General features: G+C 54.9%; 1 protein-coding gene across 12 annotated transcripts in view; it reads right to left on the bottom strand.

The window, feature by feature from the left end:
* PITPNM2 (phosphatidylinositol transfer protein membrane associated 2) overlaps window positions 1-13,978 on the bottom strand; it is a 145,321-nt gene that overhangs the window by 105,491 nt on the left and 25,852 nt on the right. For 11 of the 12 annotated variants that reach the window (XM_045457854.1, XM_045457860.1, XM_045457863.1 and 8 more), the window contains exon 2: window positions 5,969-6,075. The gene's annotated coding sequence lies outside the window, so the exon portion shown is untranslated. Of the gene's footprint in view, window positions 1-5,968; window positions 6,076-6,405; window positions 6,427-13,978 lie in introns of those variants that run through there. The other variant, XM_045457855.1, reaches the window with a different exon arrangement.

Genomic DNA, 13,978 nt, shown 5'->3' with positions numbered 1-13,978 from the left:
GGACACCCAGCCCACCGAGGCTCACGCCTCTCTTCAGCATGTGGCCGGATCTCCCACTTCCGGGCACCACACTCTTGTTACCCGTGGTCACAGGGCGCTAACCAGAGCACAGGGCAATGAGAACCGTTTCTGGAGACAGCTGAAAATCAATCAATGGAAGCAATTTCCAAGCTGTCATTCCTCGATGGTACATTTATTATGATGGGGACAGGTCAAGTTAAAAGGCCGAAAGAAAAATCAAACTGGGTTTCCCTCCTTTGGCCTATAGTTTCAGCTTCACCAAAGAGAGCCAAAGCAAAATCTGTCTTTCCCTTCATGCTGGGGAGTCTAAAGACAACGCCCAGACCCCCCTGTGCAGAGCCAGGAACTTCACAGGCCTTGTTCTGCATCGCGAAGGTCACAAGTGACTTAAAGTTCATCATTAGAGCAGGCTCGCAAGCTAAAAATAAGTCACCAGCCCTATTCACAGAGAGGCACACAGGAAGTCCCAGCGATGAAATTCAAGGTTGCCTCCCAGGGAGTATAATCAAGTTCAGGGTGCCACTGGGTCGTCACAGTTTAAGTGAAACCTGTTCTAGGTGACACAGCTGTAGGGCATTGAGATCCCAGCCCCCACCGACCCTCGTGGCCCCCTCTGTTACAAGAGATGGACTGTGGATTTAGCCTGAACCCCTTGGTGTACCGACGGCCTCTGGCTTGTGTTCTCTGGGGTGTCTGGAGATTGAAGAATCTGCTCAGTGCCCGGCCTGACCGTGGACAGAAATCCCCCCAGTGTGGACAGCTTGCCACCGTCCCAGGGGCGTGTGGGTTCACCTGTCTGTCTCCCCTGAACTGTTAGCTCCTCGAGAGCAAGCACATCTTATCTCTGGCCTGGCACTTGGAAGAAGCTCAATAAAGTGTTAATAAAATGCACGGGAGCACCAACTGATCTGCCCCAGAGCTCAGACGTGGCCAACCAACTCAGACCTCTGTCCGACCAAGTCAAAACACCATCCCAGAGAGAGCTGTTCAAGGCCCAGAGCACCCAGAACTCTCAGCTTTCAGAGCCCTGAATTCCTGGCCGCCGGTGCAGTCTGCCAGGACCCCACACTCAGCAGCAGGGTTCGCAGCCAGTCCCTCCCTGAGCCCTCAAACCCCTGCACGTCCCCCGCCCAGAGCTGTCCATCAGTTCAGCTACAAAAACACTGGACTTGGGGCTGGAAGCCTGAGTCTTGGCTCTGCCACTAACCAGCTTGCATTGTGACTTTGGGCAGTGACTTCCTTCACCGGTCCTCAGCTTCCCCAGAGGGTAAGCAAAAAAAGCTGACCTCCTGAGTCCTTCCAAGTCTGTGAGAACCTGTTTTCTTCAACGTTTATTTATTTTTGGGGGGACAGAGAGAGACAGAGCACGAACGGGGGAGGGGCAGAGAGAGAGGGAGACACAGAATCAGAAGCAGGCTCCCGGCTCCGAGCCATCAGCCCAGAGCCCGACGCGGGGCTCGAACTCACGGACCGCGAGATCGTGACCTGGCTGAAGTCGGACGCTTAACCGACTGCGCCACCCAGGCGCCCCGAGAACCTGTTTTCTAAAAGTCCACACCACAGGGCTTGCCTGGTTCCTCAGAGATTCCTTGAGGCCCTACCTTTAAGACATGCCTGGAGCCCAAGTCCCTCACTACCTCCATCGCAGCCCCTCTGGTCCAGGGCCTGCCACCTCAGGCCCTTGTAACAGTCTCCCCGTTGGCCTCCCCTCTTCCTCCCTCCACCCCATCCAGTCCATTCCCAGCACAATAGCCAGAAACCATCCTTTTAAAGCTCAGTGGGAGCCTGGCCCTCCTGGGCACAAACTCCTCAGCAGCACCATATCTAGCTCAAAGTCAAAGTCTCAATAAGACCTCCAAAGACCTGCTGCATGTGGCCTTTCATTTCTTCTCCAGCCCCTTCCCCTCCCTCCTTCTCTCCAGTTTCAAGAACATCCCGGACAAGCTCCTGCCTCAGGGCCTTTGGACAGGCTGTCTCCTCTGCCTGGATGCTCCTCCTCCAGATAACCTCTTGGCTTTTTCTCCTTCGCCGCCTTTAGGCCTTTGCTTAACTGTCCTGACTTGAGAAGCCTTGTCATTCATTTAGCATTAATTTAGCATTGATCCCCATCTGTCAGTCTTACATAGTTTACTGCATTATTTGTTTACTGTATGTATACCCACACTAGACTATAAGCCCAGGAGGGCCAGCATTTTAAATGTTTTATTATTCCTTTATACCCAGCTCTCGGAATCGTGGGTACTCACTAAATATTGAATGAACATATGACTACAATGCATTGGATAAATACATTTCGATCATTGCAGATTCCATCGTGCTGTTAAAATGAACAGTCTGGGGCCACACAACCTCCAGCTTGAATGGCATCATCTCAGGAGTCCCTCTGAGAATCCCAAGCTCTGGACACTGTCTCCAGGAATCAAAGTGATTGTTCCAGGCAGGTCTGCGGCTCAGGAAACGTGGGGAGGAACAAAGCACGGAAATGACCCAGAGAACACTGACTGGACCTGGTCCCGGTGGGTCTGAGGGTCAGTTCATAAGCAAATGCTTCCAGACGCCTCCTTATAAACATGGCGTCTGTCAGTGCACGACCACGTGGGGAAGAGCAAGAAACTCAAGCAGTGGGCCCATCCTCAAAACCGAGTGAAGTCAGAGATGGGGAAAGAGGGAACAGAAGGCAGCCAGAAGGGGGGTGCCGCGAGTGCCAAGAGCCTGCGAGCAGAACTCCGGGGGAGCCCCGGCCGGGACCACGGAGGCTGAGACAGGGCCACAGCCTGGCCTCACGCGGCCTGAAGGAGGCTGAGCCGGCTTCTCACCCTGGCTCTGCCGACCCTGGAGTGTGAGAGCCGAGCGCACTGCAGCCTGGCTCTCTGAGAGCCACGGTGCACCTGTGCAAACCTCCCCAGGTGACCAGGAGCAGGGACCCGACACGCAGCCGGAGGAACACATTTCTGCCACTTGGATGAAAACAAAGTATGCTCTCGGGAAGACGCGCACCACCTAGTCAGCGGGCAAAGCCAGGGAATGGCTTCCCAGAGGCCCCTGAGCTGAGGAAGAGCAGAGAGGCCGTAGGTGGGCAGGGAGGCTCCTGCCATCTCTCTGCTGAAAGCCCCTCCACGTTCCGGCCCAGGTCCCGGGCAGGGCTGGCTGCGTGTCAAGGGACCACAAAAGAAAAAGAAATATGGCGGAGGGAAGTCAGGAGGGGACAGGAGGGGGACTCAGATCTCACCCAGTTCTCTCCCAAGCACTGTGAGGGGACAGCAAAGGAACACGGGAAGCGGGAAGCATCCTTGCTCTAGGACACAACACGGCGTCCCACGGCCCTGCCTCCTGACCTCGAGCTCCTGCCTCTCTGTGCCCAGGCGAGCTGGCTGCAGCCACGGATCATCACCGACCTAAACCCTGAGGGGACAGCCGCTAGGGTGGCTCCGGGCAGGGTTAAGCTTCTGCAGGTGAAGGAGAAGAGCCCCTACCCTGCCTGCGGTCTGTGTCCTGGGCTACAGGGAGACTGGGAGGCCAGCACGGGTGGCAGGGACAAAACATGTGTGTCAGTGCTGCTGTGGGCTGAGGTCCTGCTGGTGACATCCGCTCTTTTCCTCCTCAGGAGACAGTGACCTTGCTGAGGCCTCACAGAGACAATGGCAGGAAGCGCCCCTCCCTGCGAGTGTGGGGAGTCAGGAAGGAAGTGAGGACCCTGAACCTGTGCCTGCAGACCCTCCCCCACCGCAGGCCCCCACCCGAGGAGGTTAAGGTCAAATGCTAGAAGCTCTGCCCGCGGGCTCAGCTCATGGCAAACGTCTTCAGCTTTGCCCCGGGTTGGGTGGGTGCCTGAGGGCAGATGCTGTCCCCCAGCTGGGACACCCCCCTCCCCCTGCCTCTTTCAGGCAAACTCTCTCTGTGGACGGCCCTGCATCCAAGTCAAGCAGATGAAGAACACAGGCAGGCTGAGCGGAGAAAACAACTCCAGCAGCCCCCTGCCCTGCACCCACCCCACCCCCACCTTCTGGAAGGAAGGGCTCCTGTTCCTTTGGAGCAAGAGCTCCTCTAAAAATAGACCCTGTTCCTTAAGCCCTTTCCTTCCTCACCCCACTGTGGGGATGGGGAGGGGATTTCACATTCTCAGCCACTGGGGAAGGGCTGCCTGCCGATACCCATCACCCCCCCACACACACACACACTCCTGCCAGCCAGGGCCCAGGGGTCCTCACGCCTGTCAGGGCCACAAACTCCCAGGGGGAGTTCAGAGGTGGGTAGGGGCAACCACGATCTTCCCCTGTGCAAAGAGCAGAGGTGAGACCGCAGGGCAGGGAGTGTTTCTGAAGCACGAGAGCCTAACTCCACGCGGGCAGGACTCCCATCTCTCTGTTCCCGGCTGTGTGCCCAATACCTAGAACAGTGCCTGGTCTATGTGGATGAAGGACGCAATAACTATTCACAGGATAAACGAGTAAAGCACAGGAATCCTTGAGAACTCTTGGGGTTAAGTGGGTCTCCCCTACCACGTACGTGGGGAATGCAGTTGTAAGGAAGGAAAAAGAACTGCCTTCTGGTAGAAAAGGAAACAGGAAGCAAAGAAGCTGTCGTCAGAGCTCAGGCCTCACAGGCAGAGAAGGGCTCGCCAGGGCCCCGCAGGCCAGCAGGACACAGCGGGATGATGAGCGACCTCGGGGAGGCTCAGGGTCAGGCCTGCGTTCCCCTGCCAGCCCTCCCCCAAACCCACCCTGGCAGCTGAGATTCCGAGACTCTCACACAGTGAATTAACACAAGACAACAAAACAAAAATACAACAGAGCACTCTCCCTTCTTAGCACTTGGAGGCCTTTTTACAGCAACTGGAAAGAATGAGCAGTTACAGAGAAAACAGCCTGCGGTGCCAACATGGAAACCCAGGAGCGAGGGGGACACAGCTGAGGCCTTGTCTGCCCTGCCCTGTTCCGCCGCAAGGAGCAGAAGCCCAGGGGAGGCAAGGGACTGACGTGGAGCCAGACTGCAAGGAAGGGCATAGTCTGAACCCCATCTTTTGGGGAAGTCATGCCATATTTGGAAAACCATGTCATGTGCTTCAGGGTCTAGACTTGGGGTCCAATCCCAAGCCCACCACTGACTTGCTAGGTGACCTTGAGCCAGACACTTGCCATCTCTGAGCCTCAGCTTCCTCGTGGAAAACGGGGTCATAATGGACCCTGTGTGCTTAGCAGGGCCAGTGTGTTCACAGCGTGTTTAGCTGAATAGTGTCCAGCGAGAAGTGTTTGTTGGAGTTTAGAACAAGAAAAGGCAACACCACTTTACCTGCTCTACCCACCGAAGGCCTTGGCATGACAAAAAGGGGACGGACAGAGGCCTGTGCCAGAGACCCGGGGACAGGAAATGCCCAGGAGGATCCAGGGCAGAAGGACAGAAAGAACTAAGCACAGGGAGACTCCACCCCTAGTCCTGGGGCTACCACTGACTCCAGAGAGGACCTCAGACACGCCACAGCCCCTGCTCGGTTTCTCATCTAGGGAAATGTCTACGTGAAAACACACACAAGGTTTTTCCCATGTCGCCAATCACAGCTTATGGGAAACGCCGAGAGGCAGTGCCCAGCCCCTGCCCTCTGCCAAGGCCGAGGAATCCTGAAACTCCTGTCCTGCCGTATTTCCCGGAGGTGGGGAGCCCAGGCTGGGCCAGGGGGTCCAAGAGAAGAGAAGAGAAGTCCTTCAGGGTGCCCTGTACAGTGGAGAGTCACAAGGGCCACCAGAGGGGGGTTGTATCATATCTGGCATCTAAAGGAACCACAGACAGAACATCAGTCCTACCTACTTAGTGAGCAATCAATATTTGCAAGAAGCAGGATCGATTAATACAATCTACCCCATTAATCAGATAAAGTCAGATGTTTAAGAAAGAGGAAATAGCAAGCGAGCCCCAGCTCCCCCAAACTCCAAAGCCAGTGGGCGGTCCTTACCTGTGGGTCTGCGTCAGAAGGCTCCCTCGACGTCCTGCTGCAGGAGGAGGGACGATTCACTAGGCACACGGAAGGGTGTCGGGGACCAGGAAGCACAAGTCAGCATCCTGCAGGGAGAAGCCCAGTCGGGGAGGAGGTGAGGCGCCTGGGAAACTCACCAGGAAACCCACAGGGCCTGGCCTCATCCTGAGCAGCGCCAAAGACCAGAAATTTAGCTGTGCCTAGGGGACAGGACAGGGGACGCTGGGCTGAAGGAGTCTTCTCTCGACAAAGGGGCCCAGTCCTTTCAATCACGGAGGCTGATGCATCCGGCACTGCCCAGGGCTCCCTCTGCTTAGGGAGACAATCAGAACCCCACACCCCCCTGCACACACGCGAGCTTTCTTATCTCAGAAGCCCAGCTCAGAGCTCTCGGCGTCAAACCTGAGATTCCTCACCTATCAAATTTTGGGACTGCAGGACCCCAGGCTGCAGAGGGGAGGCAAGTGGAAGAGAGGGGGGAACGGCAGCCTGGGCTTCTTGGCCACCAGCCTCGAGCATCCTGGTGCCCGGGGCAGGGTCACGAGCAGCGTCATGGGGTGATGCAGATAATTCTCTCCTTGCCATCAAGTCCCTGCAGTTGGGCGGTGTGTAACTGGAGACCCACCTCTGCCAGATATCCAAAGGCCAGAGATGAGCACTGACAACAAAACGGAAAAGGTGGAGAAATGGATTTCGGGGGAGTCCCGGGTACAATCAGACTACGAGACGTCAGAAAATCCACAGGCACTGCTAAAGCCGCCACCCAACCCAGGGCTCCCGCCGTGGCCCCACACCTGCACCTCGACCTCAACATATCCTTGTTTGTCTGACACGCCTGCCAGACCCCATACTGAGCCCAGGAAGTGGGCAGCAGCCGGGAGGCCTTCCCCTGACCATGACTAGAAGGCAGCCTCCCCACCCCACCCCCTGCGTGGGCCGTAGAAGCCATGGTTCTTCAGGAACCAATCCCCCCCAGGTCCGGAATAACCTCACGCCAAGGGCTGAGGCCAGGCGCTGGCGGCTCTGGGGTCACCAGCCTGTGCCCGCAAGGGACTAGTATCCTCGACAAAGGTAAAGGTAAAGGTAAAGGTAAAGTAAGGGGCATTTTGTGGTGGCTCGGGACAGCAGAAGCGATAAACTGCCAAATGAGGGCACAGGCAGTAAGAGTTCAGAGGAGGGAGAGAATCTAACTGGGGACAGCACAGCAGTGGGAGGTGTGGCTGCAAGCAGCGGAGACCAGCTTTTCACACGCCCACCCGAAGCGGTGCGGGCCCACACTCCCGGAGGAGGCTCGGCCAACTCTGAAAAGTCCTCTTTGGGCTGGGCCTGCAGGGGTGAGCCTCCATCTTGGCCCTGCACCTGCCGCTCCTGTCCATGGCCGCACATACACCCCCACATGCACGCCGGGTCCCGAACGAGCAACACGTCTCAGGGTTCCCAGGTTCCGGGCCCCCGCCTGGGCACGTCGGGCCCTCCAGCTCCTCTCCTCTCCGTTGCACCAAATTCCACAGCTCGCCGCACACACGCCCTGCCTCCACGTGGTCTCTCCGTTCTGTCTCTTAGCGGCCATCACAAAACCTCCAAACTCACCCCGTGTGAGGTCAGCCGTGAGCCTCAGAGGTAAGGAAGCCCACTGAGAGGGCAGAAGTTTGCCATAGCAACACAACAGTCAATGGCAAGCCAGATTTTGGAGGCTGGCCCCTCTCCACGCCACCGTGACGCCTCTTGTGGGTGAGAAGGTCAGCTGTGACTCACAGCCGGCAGAATGAGACCGGCAGGGGCTGCGAAAGAGAAGCGCGGGCTCCTTACAGAGAGGTGCACCGCGGGGAGATCATTTTTCTGACTCAAAGAAAGAGAAAGCATTTGAAGTCCAAAAAGTGAATGCAGGATCAGCCTAAGGAGCTGGTCAGCTCCTTGGGGGAACCTCTAGGGGTGGGTGGCGGGAGGCAGGAAAACATCACGGGGATTAAATTGAAGATGCTGCTAGGTGACTCAGGTCTCCTCCCATGACCCCTCGCACAAAAGGCAAAAAGCAAATCAGCCCTCTCCCTTCGGGAAGATGAGAAGTCAAAGTAAAACACAAGCCTCGTGGCTGAGAGCTGTCTCGTGCATGGTCCGTGCACACCTGTGGCTGTGGTCCCAGGGAGGCGGGGTTCCGGACCCATTAATATGCTGGTGGTGAGTTGCTGATTATCAGGAAGAAAAAGAAAACGTTCTGTGCCTTTAAAGTTTTTCTCCCCGGTTTTACTGAGATACAACTGACAAAACGGTGATATATTTAAAGTGAACGAGGATGGGCGCCTGGGTGGCTCAGTCGGTTAAACGTCTGACTTCGGCTCAGGTCATGACATCACGGTTTGTGAGTTCGAGCCCCGTGTCGGGCTCTGTGCTGACAGCTCAGAGCCTGGAGCCTGCTTCCGATTCTGTGTCTCCCTCTCTCTCTCTGCTCCTCCCCTGCTTATGCTGTCTCTCTCCCTCTTTCTCTCTCTCTCAATAAATAAACATTAAAAAAAATTTTTTTAAGTGTACGAGGTGATGTTTGACATACTGCAGAGGATTCCTCCCCATGGAGTTAATTCACACATCCATCCCCTCCCACGGCAACCCTTTCTGGGGGCGGGTGTGGGGAGAACATTCTATCCTCTTAGCAAACTTCAATCATACGATACAGTATAATCAACTACACTCATCACCTTGCAGACTAGATCTTCTCCTTCACAGAGCAAATCTAAATCTTCAGAGAGCACCTGGGTGGCTCAGTGGGTTAAGCATCCGACTCTTGATTTCAGCTCAGGTCATGATCTCACTGTTTGTGGGTTCGAGCCCCGTGTCAGGCTCTGAGCTGACAGTGCAGAGCCCGCTTGGGATTCTCTCTCCCTCCCTCCCTCCCTCTCTCTCTCTCTCTCTCTTCTTCCCTCTGCCCCTCGTCCACTTGCTCTGTCTCTCTCAAAATAAATAAATAAATAAAGGTAAAAAACAAGATTTAAATCTTCAATATACCTCCTGAGTAATTTGAAAAACGGCAAGGGAAAAAAAAATAATAAAACCCACCTTTTGGAGGAGTCAGAACCGCTTTCCTGAAAATTTTTCAGATCCCTGCCTGATTTTGGTCAGTGGACGTGAATTAGTAAGTGAATCTGTTTCTCTACCCAACTTCTATTAATAGGCTATCAGTCTCTCCTCATCCCACTAAATAAATGTCAAACAAACACTTAAAGAATACCGGTTTGCTGGGGTGCCAAATTACGAGCTTGCCCAGACGTCTGCGTGTCTCAGGCTGGCCCTGGTTGAAAGCAGAAGTTCCAAACGAGTGGGTGGTCTAACTGAAGTTAAACACTGTGGTTTCCATCCCCCGTTGACATGGAGACCGTGAAGCAGGTGGCAAAAAACGTGCAGACGCGGACAGATGCAAATGGTAGTGGGGCCGCAGCACGCCGCACGGGTCGCTGGCACACGCTGGGGCATCTGACTCCATCCTGAGACATGGCTTCTGATTTTTTGTTTTACTGAGATATAATTTGCATGCCATACATTCACCCTCCTGAAGTGCACGATTCGGCGGCATTTAGCACATTCACAAAGCTGCGCGGCCCTGAGCGCTACCCACTTCCAGAACGTTTCCTTCGACCCCAAAGAGAGACCCACACCCGTTACCACCGGTCACTCTCCGTTCCCCCTCCCCCAGTCCCCAGTAAATGCCGCCCTGCTTCTGTCTCTACGGATTTGCCTGTTCTGGGCGTTTCATAGAAGCGGGCGCGTCCTATGTGGCCTTCTGCGTCTGGCTTCTGTCGCTTGGCATCACGTTTGCAGGGTTCATCCGTGTAGTAGTGGGAGTCAGCGCCTCATTCCTTTTTGTGGCCGAATAATATTCCTCTGTATGAACACACCGCGTTTGGGGCTATTGTGAATAGAACTGCTGCCGTGAGCGATCACATACAAGCTTTTGTGTGCAGGTGTGTTTAATTCTTTGGGGTCTCTACCCAGGAGTTCCTAACTTGTTGACAAAATAATTTAAAACAAGCATTACATCTATATTTTTGAAAACATAAAAAGGGTGCGAGGTGAGCCTGAGTTTCAGCCTTGTCCCTGTTTCCCGGAACAGGGTTCCCCTGCTCAAGAAGCCAATCCCAGTCCAGGTAGATTCTCCCAGAAGCAGCCTGTACGTACGTACACACACACACACACACACCCCCGTACTTAAAGATTGCTTACAGGAAACCTGGAGACCAGGTGAGGCTGGAGTCAGCCTCCCAGGCTTTGGGAAGAGCCCAGGGCCCAGTGCGAGTCCCATCTGAGGCCGCTGAGCAATGAAGAGGTGACACGGCTGGGTGGTCTGAGGGCAGGTCGGGGTGGCCTCTCAGCTGTGGCCTTGCCTCAAGCAACTTAAGCAGTGTGCTTAATCTCCCTGGGACTCAGCTTCCTTGTGTGTAAGAGAGCCCTGACACGGGCCCCTACTTCACAGACCTCTGCCAAGAGCCGGTGAGCTACAGGATGCGAGTGTAGGTGCCATGCCTGGCACACAGCAAAGTGCTCACCCTCTGATCTGATCCTCAGTTTTCCCATCTGGAAAATGGAGGCATGCACAGTTACGTGTGGACCGCACGAGACCCCTGGGTAAGGGCCCGGCATGCTACCATTTCTGAGTGGCGGGTGCTCAGGGAAGTCAGAGCTCCGGAGCCCCTCCCCAAGGAGATGCCAGATCTCCCAGCTCCACACGCCCCCCCACCCCCACCCCCCACAGCCCTGACTTCTCCCAGTGGTGACAGAACAGGTGAGTCTCTCCCACAAGCACAAAGGAATCGCCTGCATCTTGGACCCCACACCTTGGACAAGTCACTGGATTTCTTACTTCTTGTCCCTTTCCACCACCACCGCCCCCACCCCCACCCTCCCTTCCGGACCCTTCTCTCTGCTTTCTCAACAGACACTCTCTACTCTGGAGCTGAGCTTCCTTCTCTGAATCCCAGACTGTCGGAATCAGCAGGGAAACCCTCAGAGACCTTCAAAGTGGAGAGCCCTCGAGTAAGGAAGGAAGCATTAGCAGGGCCATCAGAAAGCTGTTAGGAGCAATTTTCCTCCCAGCTGGCAAAAGGCAAAGCAGAGCCTGAGAAGAAACCCAGGGCCTGGGAAGGCAGAACAGGGAAGGGAAACTGAAGAATGTTTCCTTGGGCGTGCAAAAGTTCATGGGGGAGAAAACCGGCACGCACACACACATGCACACTCACAACACAAAGGAGAAATTCTTAGCCTGCAGCAGTTGGTAGCATTATGTAAAATTCCAAGCCCACAAAAATATCATTTGGATGATAAAAAGTTAAATTTAGCTAAGTACAGAGTGACTAATACTATGAGGGACAGGCAGCACCCCCAGTTGCCTGGAGCTGATACAGCTGGCTTCTAGAAACTTTTGACAAGTAACCAGGGCCTGGTGCGGCACAGAATAACAGATTATATAATAAGAGGCACAGCCATTAGCGATACAAAACAGACAGCGAGCGCTGCAGCCCCCCCCAAGGGAGGGGACAGCAGGGCTCTGGCTTGAGCTTTGCCGACGACGGAACCTCGCCTCTGGAAGCCGGGGCCACAGGCATCTGGGCATTCGGAGGCATCCGAGAGGGGAACCGGGCCTTGGAGGGGTGTGTGCGAGCAAGTCCACCTGCCTCTCCTGCAAAGATCTTTCCCCAGAGGGGTCGTGGCAGATGGTTTCTGTGGGGGACCCAATGAGCTACAGCCTTGTGGAGACCCGGTCCTTAGAATCTAGTCTGACCCCAAGACCTGTTTTAACCAACAGAACGTGCTGTAAGTAACTCTGCACCAGGTTCAGACCCAAGCCTTCAGGAATGCCTGGCTAAGAACTGAAGGCAGAGACGCAAACAGATATTCACACACCTATGTTCACGGCAGCACCATCCACAATAGAAAAGGGTGGACGCAACCCAGGTGTCCATCCACGAACGAACGGATCAGCAAAATGTGTGGTCTCTCCATACAATGAACTATTACTCAGTCTTCAAAAGGAAGGCCATTCTGGATGAACCTGGAGGCCATTGTGCTGAATGAAATAAGCTGGTCACAGGCCAACAAATACTGCATGGTTCCACCTATCTGAGATGTCCAGAGGAGTCACGTTCACAGGGACAGGAAGTAGGAGGATGGGTGCCAGGGGCTGGGGGAGGGGAAGGGGGGGACTTGTCGTTGAACAGGGACAGAGTCTCAGTATGGGAAGAAGAAAAGAATCTGGGTATGGATGATGGAAACAGTGGCACAACAGTGTGAATACACCTAATCCCACTGAACTGGACATTTAAACATGGCTAAAGTGGTAAATTTTATGTTACGTGTACTTTACTACAGTGCCTGGAGAAGTGATGTGGAGGAGAACCACTGTCCCAGCCAAGAGCCCCGGCAGATAGGGGCGAGTGCCAGCCCCGACACGCCAGCCCCGGGAGTGAGGCCATCTTGGAGAGGGATCCTCCACCCCCAGTCAAGCTGTCCCAGCTGACACCAGTGGAGCAGAGATGAGGTGTCCCCACCAAGCCCTGCCCCAATTGCCGCGCTGTGAGCAAATAAATAAAACGGTGGATGTTTTAAGCCACTAAGTGTGGGAGTACTTCGCTGCAGCAATGAATGATGAACACGGTGGTCAGGCGCCCTAATGGCTTTGGGGGAGATTTCTATTTCTAACGGGGGACCAGTGAAGCTCTTTGGTGCTCTCACAGGTGAGTCACGAAGACAAGGCAGTGCCTAAATCAGTGTCAGGGAGAGACTCCTCTTCCACTCCCCAAGCCCCAGTGGAACACATGCTGAAATCAAACAGCTGCTGTGGAGGCCGGGGGTTTCTCCAGTGATCCGTCGCAGAAGCCGGACCTTCTGCTGGCTGGCTCAGCCGTACCGTCCAGTATGCTGTGAGCAGAGATGCTCCCTGGGAGTCCCAGGGAATGCCCCCAGATGTGGCGCTGAGACCAGCGTTCTCACTGGCTGACTCCAGGTGGACCAGTTCCCTTCTCCGGGATCCACTTCTCCATGTGCACAGTGAGGAGGCTGGCCTCTAAAGGGCCTCTCCGCTCAGCTCCAACATTCTGCGACCTCCTAGTCTGGGCAGAAGGGGACACGGAAACAGAATCCAAAGCACTGAACAAAGGCCAAACGACTGTGGCACCTAGATTTACAAGGTAGGCACACAGTCTCCTCACCTCTGCCCCCTGAGGATCCCCGCCCTCACCTCCGTGCCCTTCAGGCGTTTGTTCGTTCCACAACACTCGCCATGCCACTCCGGCTTGGTCCAGTTTCCTCTTCCTAAATTACATCTGGAGCCCCCCAGGTTCAAGATGCGTGAGGAGTTCTGGGAGCAGCGGCACGTACACCCCTTCCAGGCCTGGCCCCTAACATGCCCACGTGATCCTCAATGCCCTCTCTCTCTTCGTTCACCAGGCAGCTGACTGCCCAGGTCCAGTGGAGGACCCCAAGGGAGCCCCAGGGGATGGCAGAAACACCACAGGAAAGGATGTGGGATCCCTGAATCACCACACAGAGGCCACCCCCAGCCCATCCAATTCAACTGCAAGAGCGAGAACAGCCTTTGTTGGGATAAGCCACTGAGACCGTAACAACGGTTTGTTATAGCAGCCAGCAAACCTATCCTAACTGATACATTCACCAAACCGTTACTGCGCGTCAGACGTGTGAAGGATGCACGGGAGAATCAGGCCTAGGCACCACCAGTGCAGTTAACAGTTCAGGGAGATCAGGTACAGCCCAGTTCTGCACCCGCCAATCACAGGCTAAGCACGTGACGAGAGCTCCCGCATGTATGTGAGCTCCACTCATACTATCTGCTTCTCAAAACCTTACTACGTAGGTGTACCTCCCCCAAAACACTAGATGAGTAAAGAACGAAAGAAACCAAAATGGACGAGAAAAGCTATCCTGAGACTCCCAAGGACAATCCACAAGCAAATGAGTTACAATCATCATCATCATCATCATCTT

Source organism: Leopardus geoffroyi, chromosome D3, assembly GCF_018350155.1.
Source record: "Leopardus geoffroyi isolate Oge1 chromosome D3, O.geoffroyi_Oge1_pat1.0, whole genome shotgun sequence".
NCBI classification, from domain to species: Eukaryota; Metazoa; Chordata; class Mammalia; order Carnivora; family Felidae; genus Leopardus; species Leopardus geoffroyi.
This window is presented reverse-complemented; position numbering and strand designations above follow the sequence as displayed.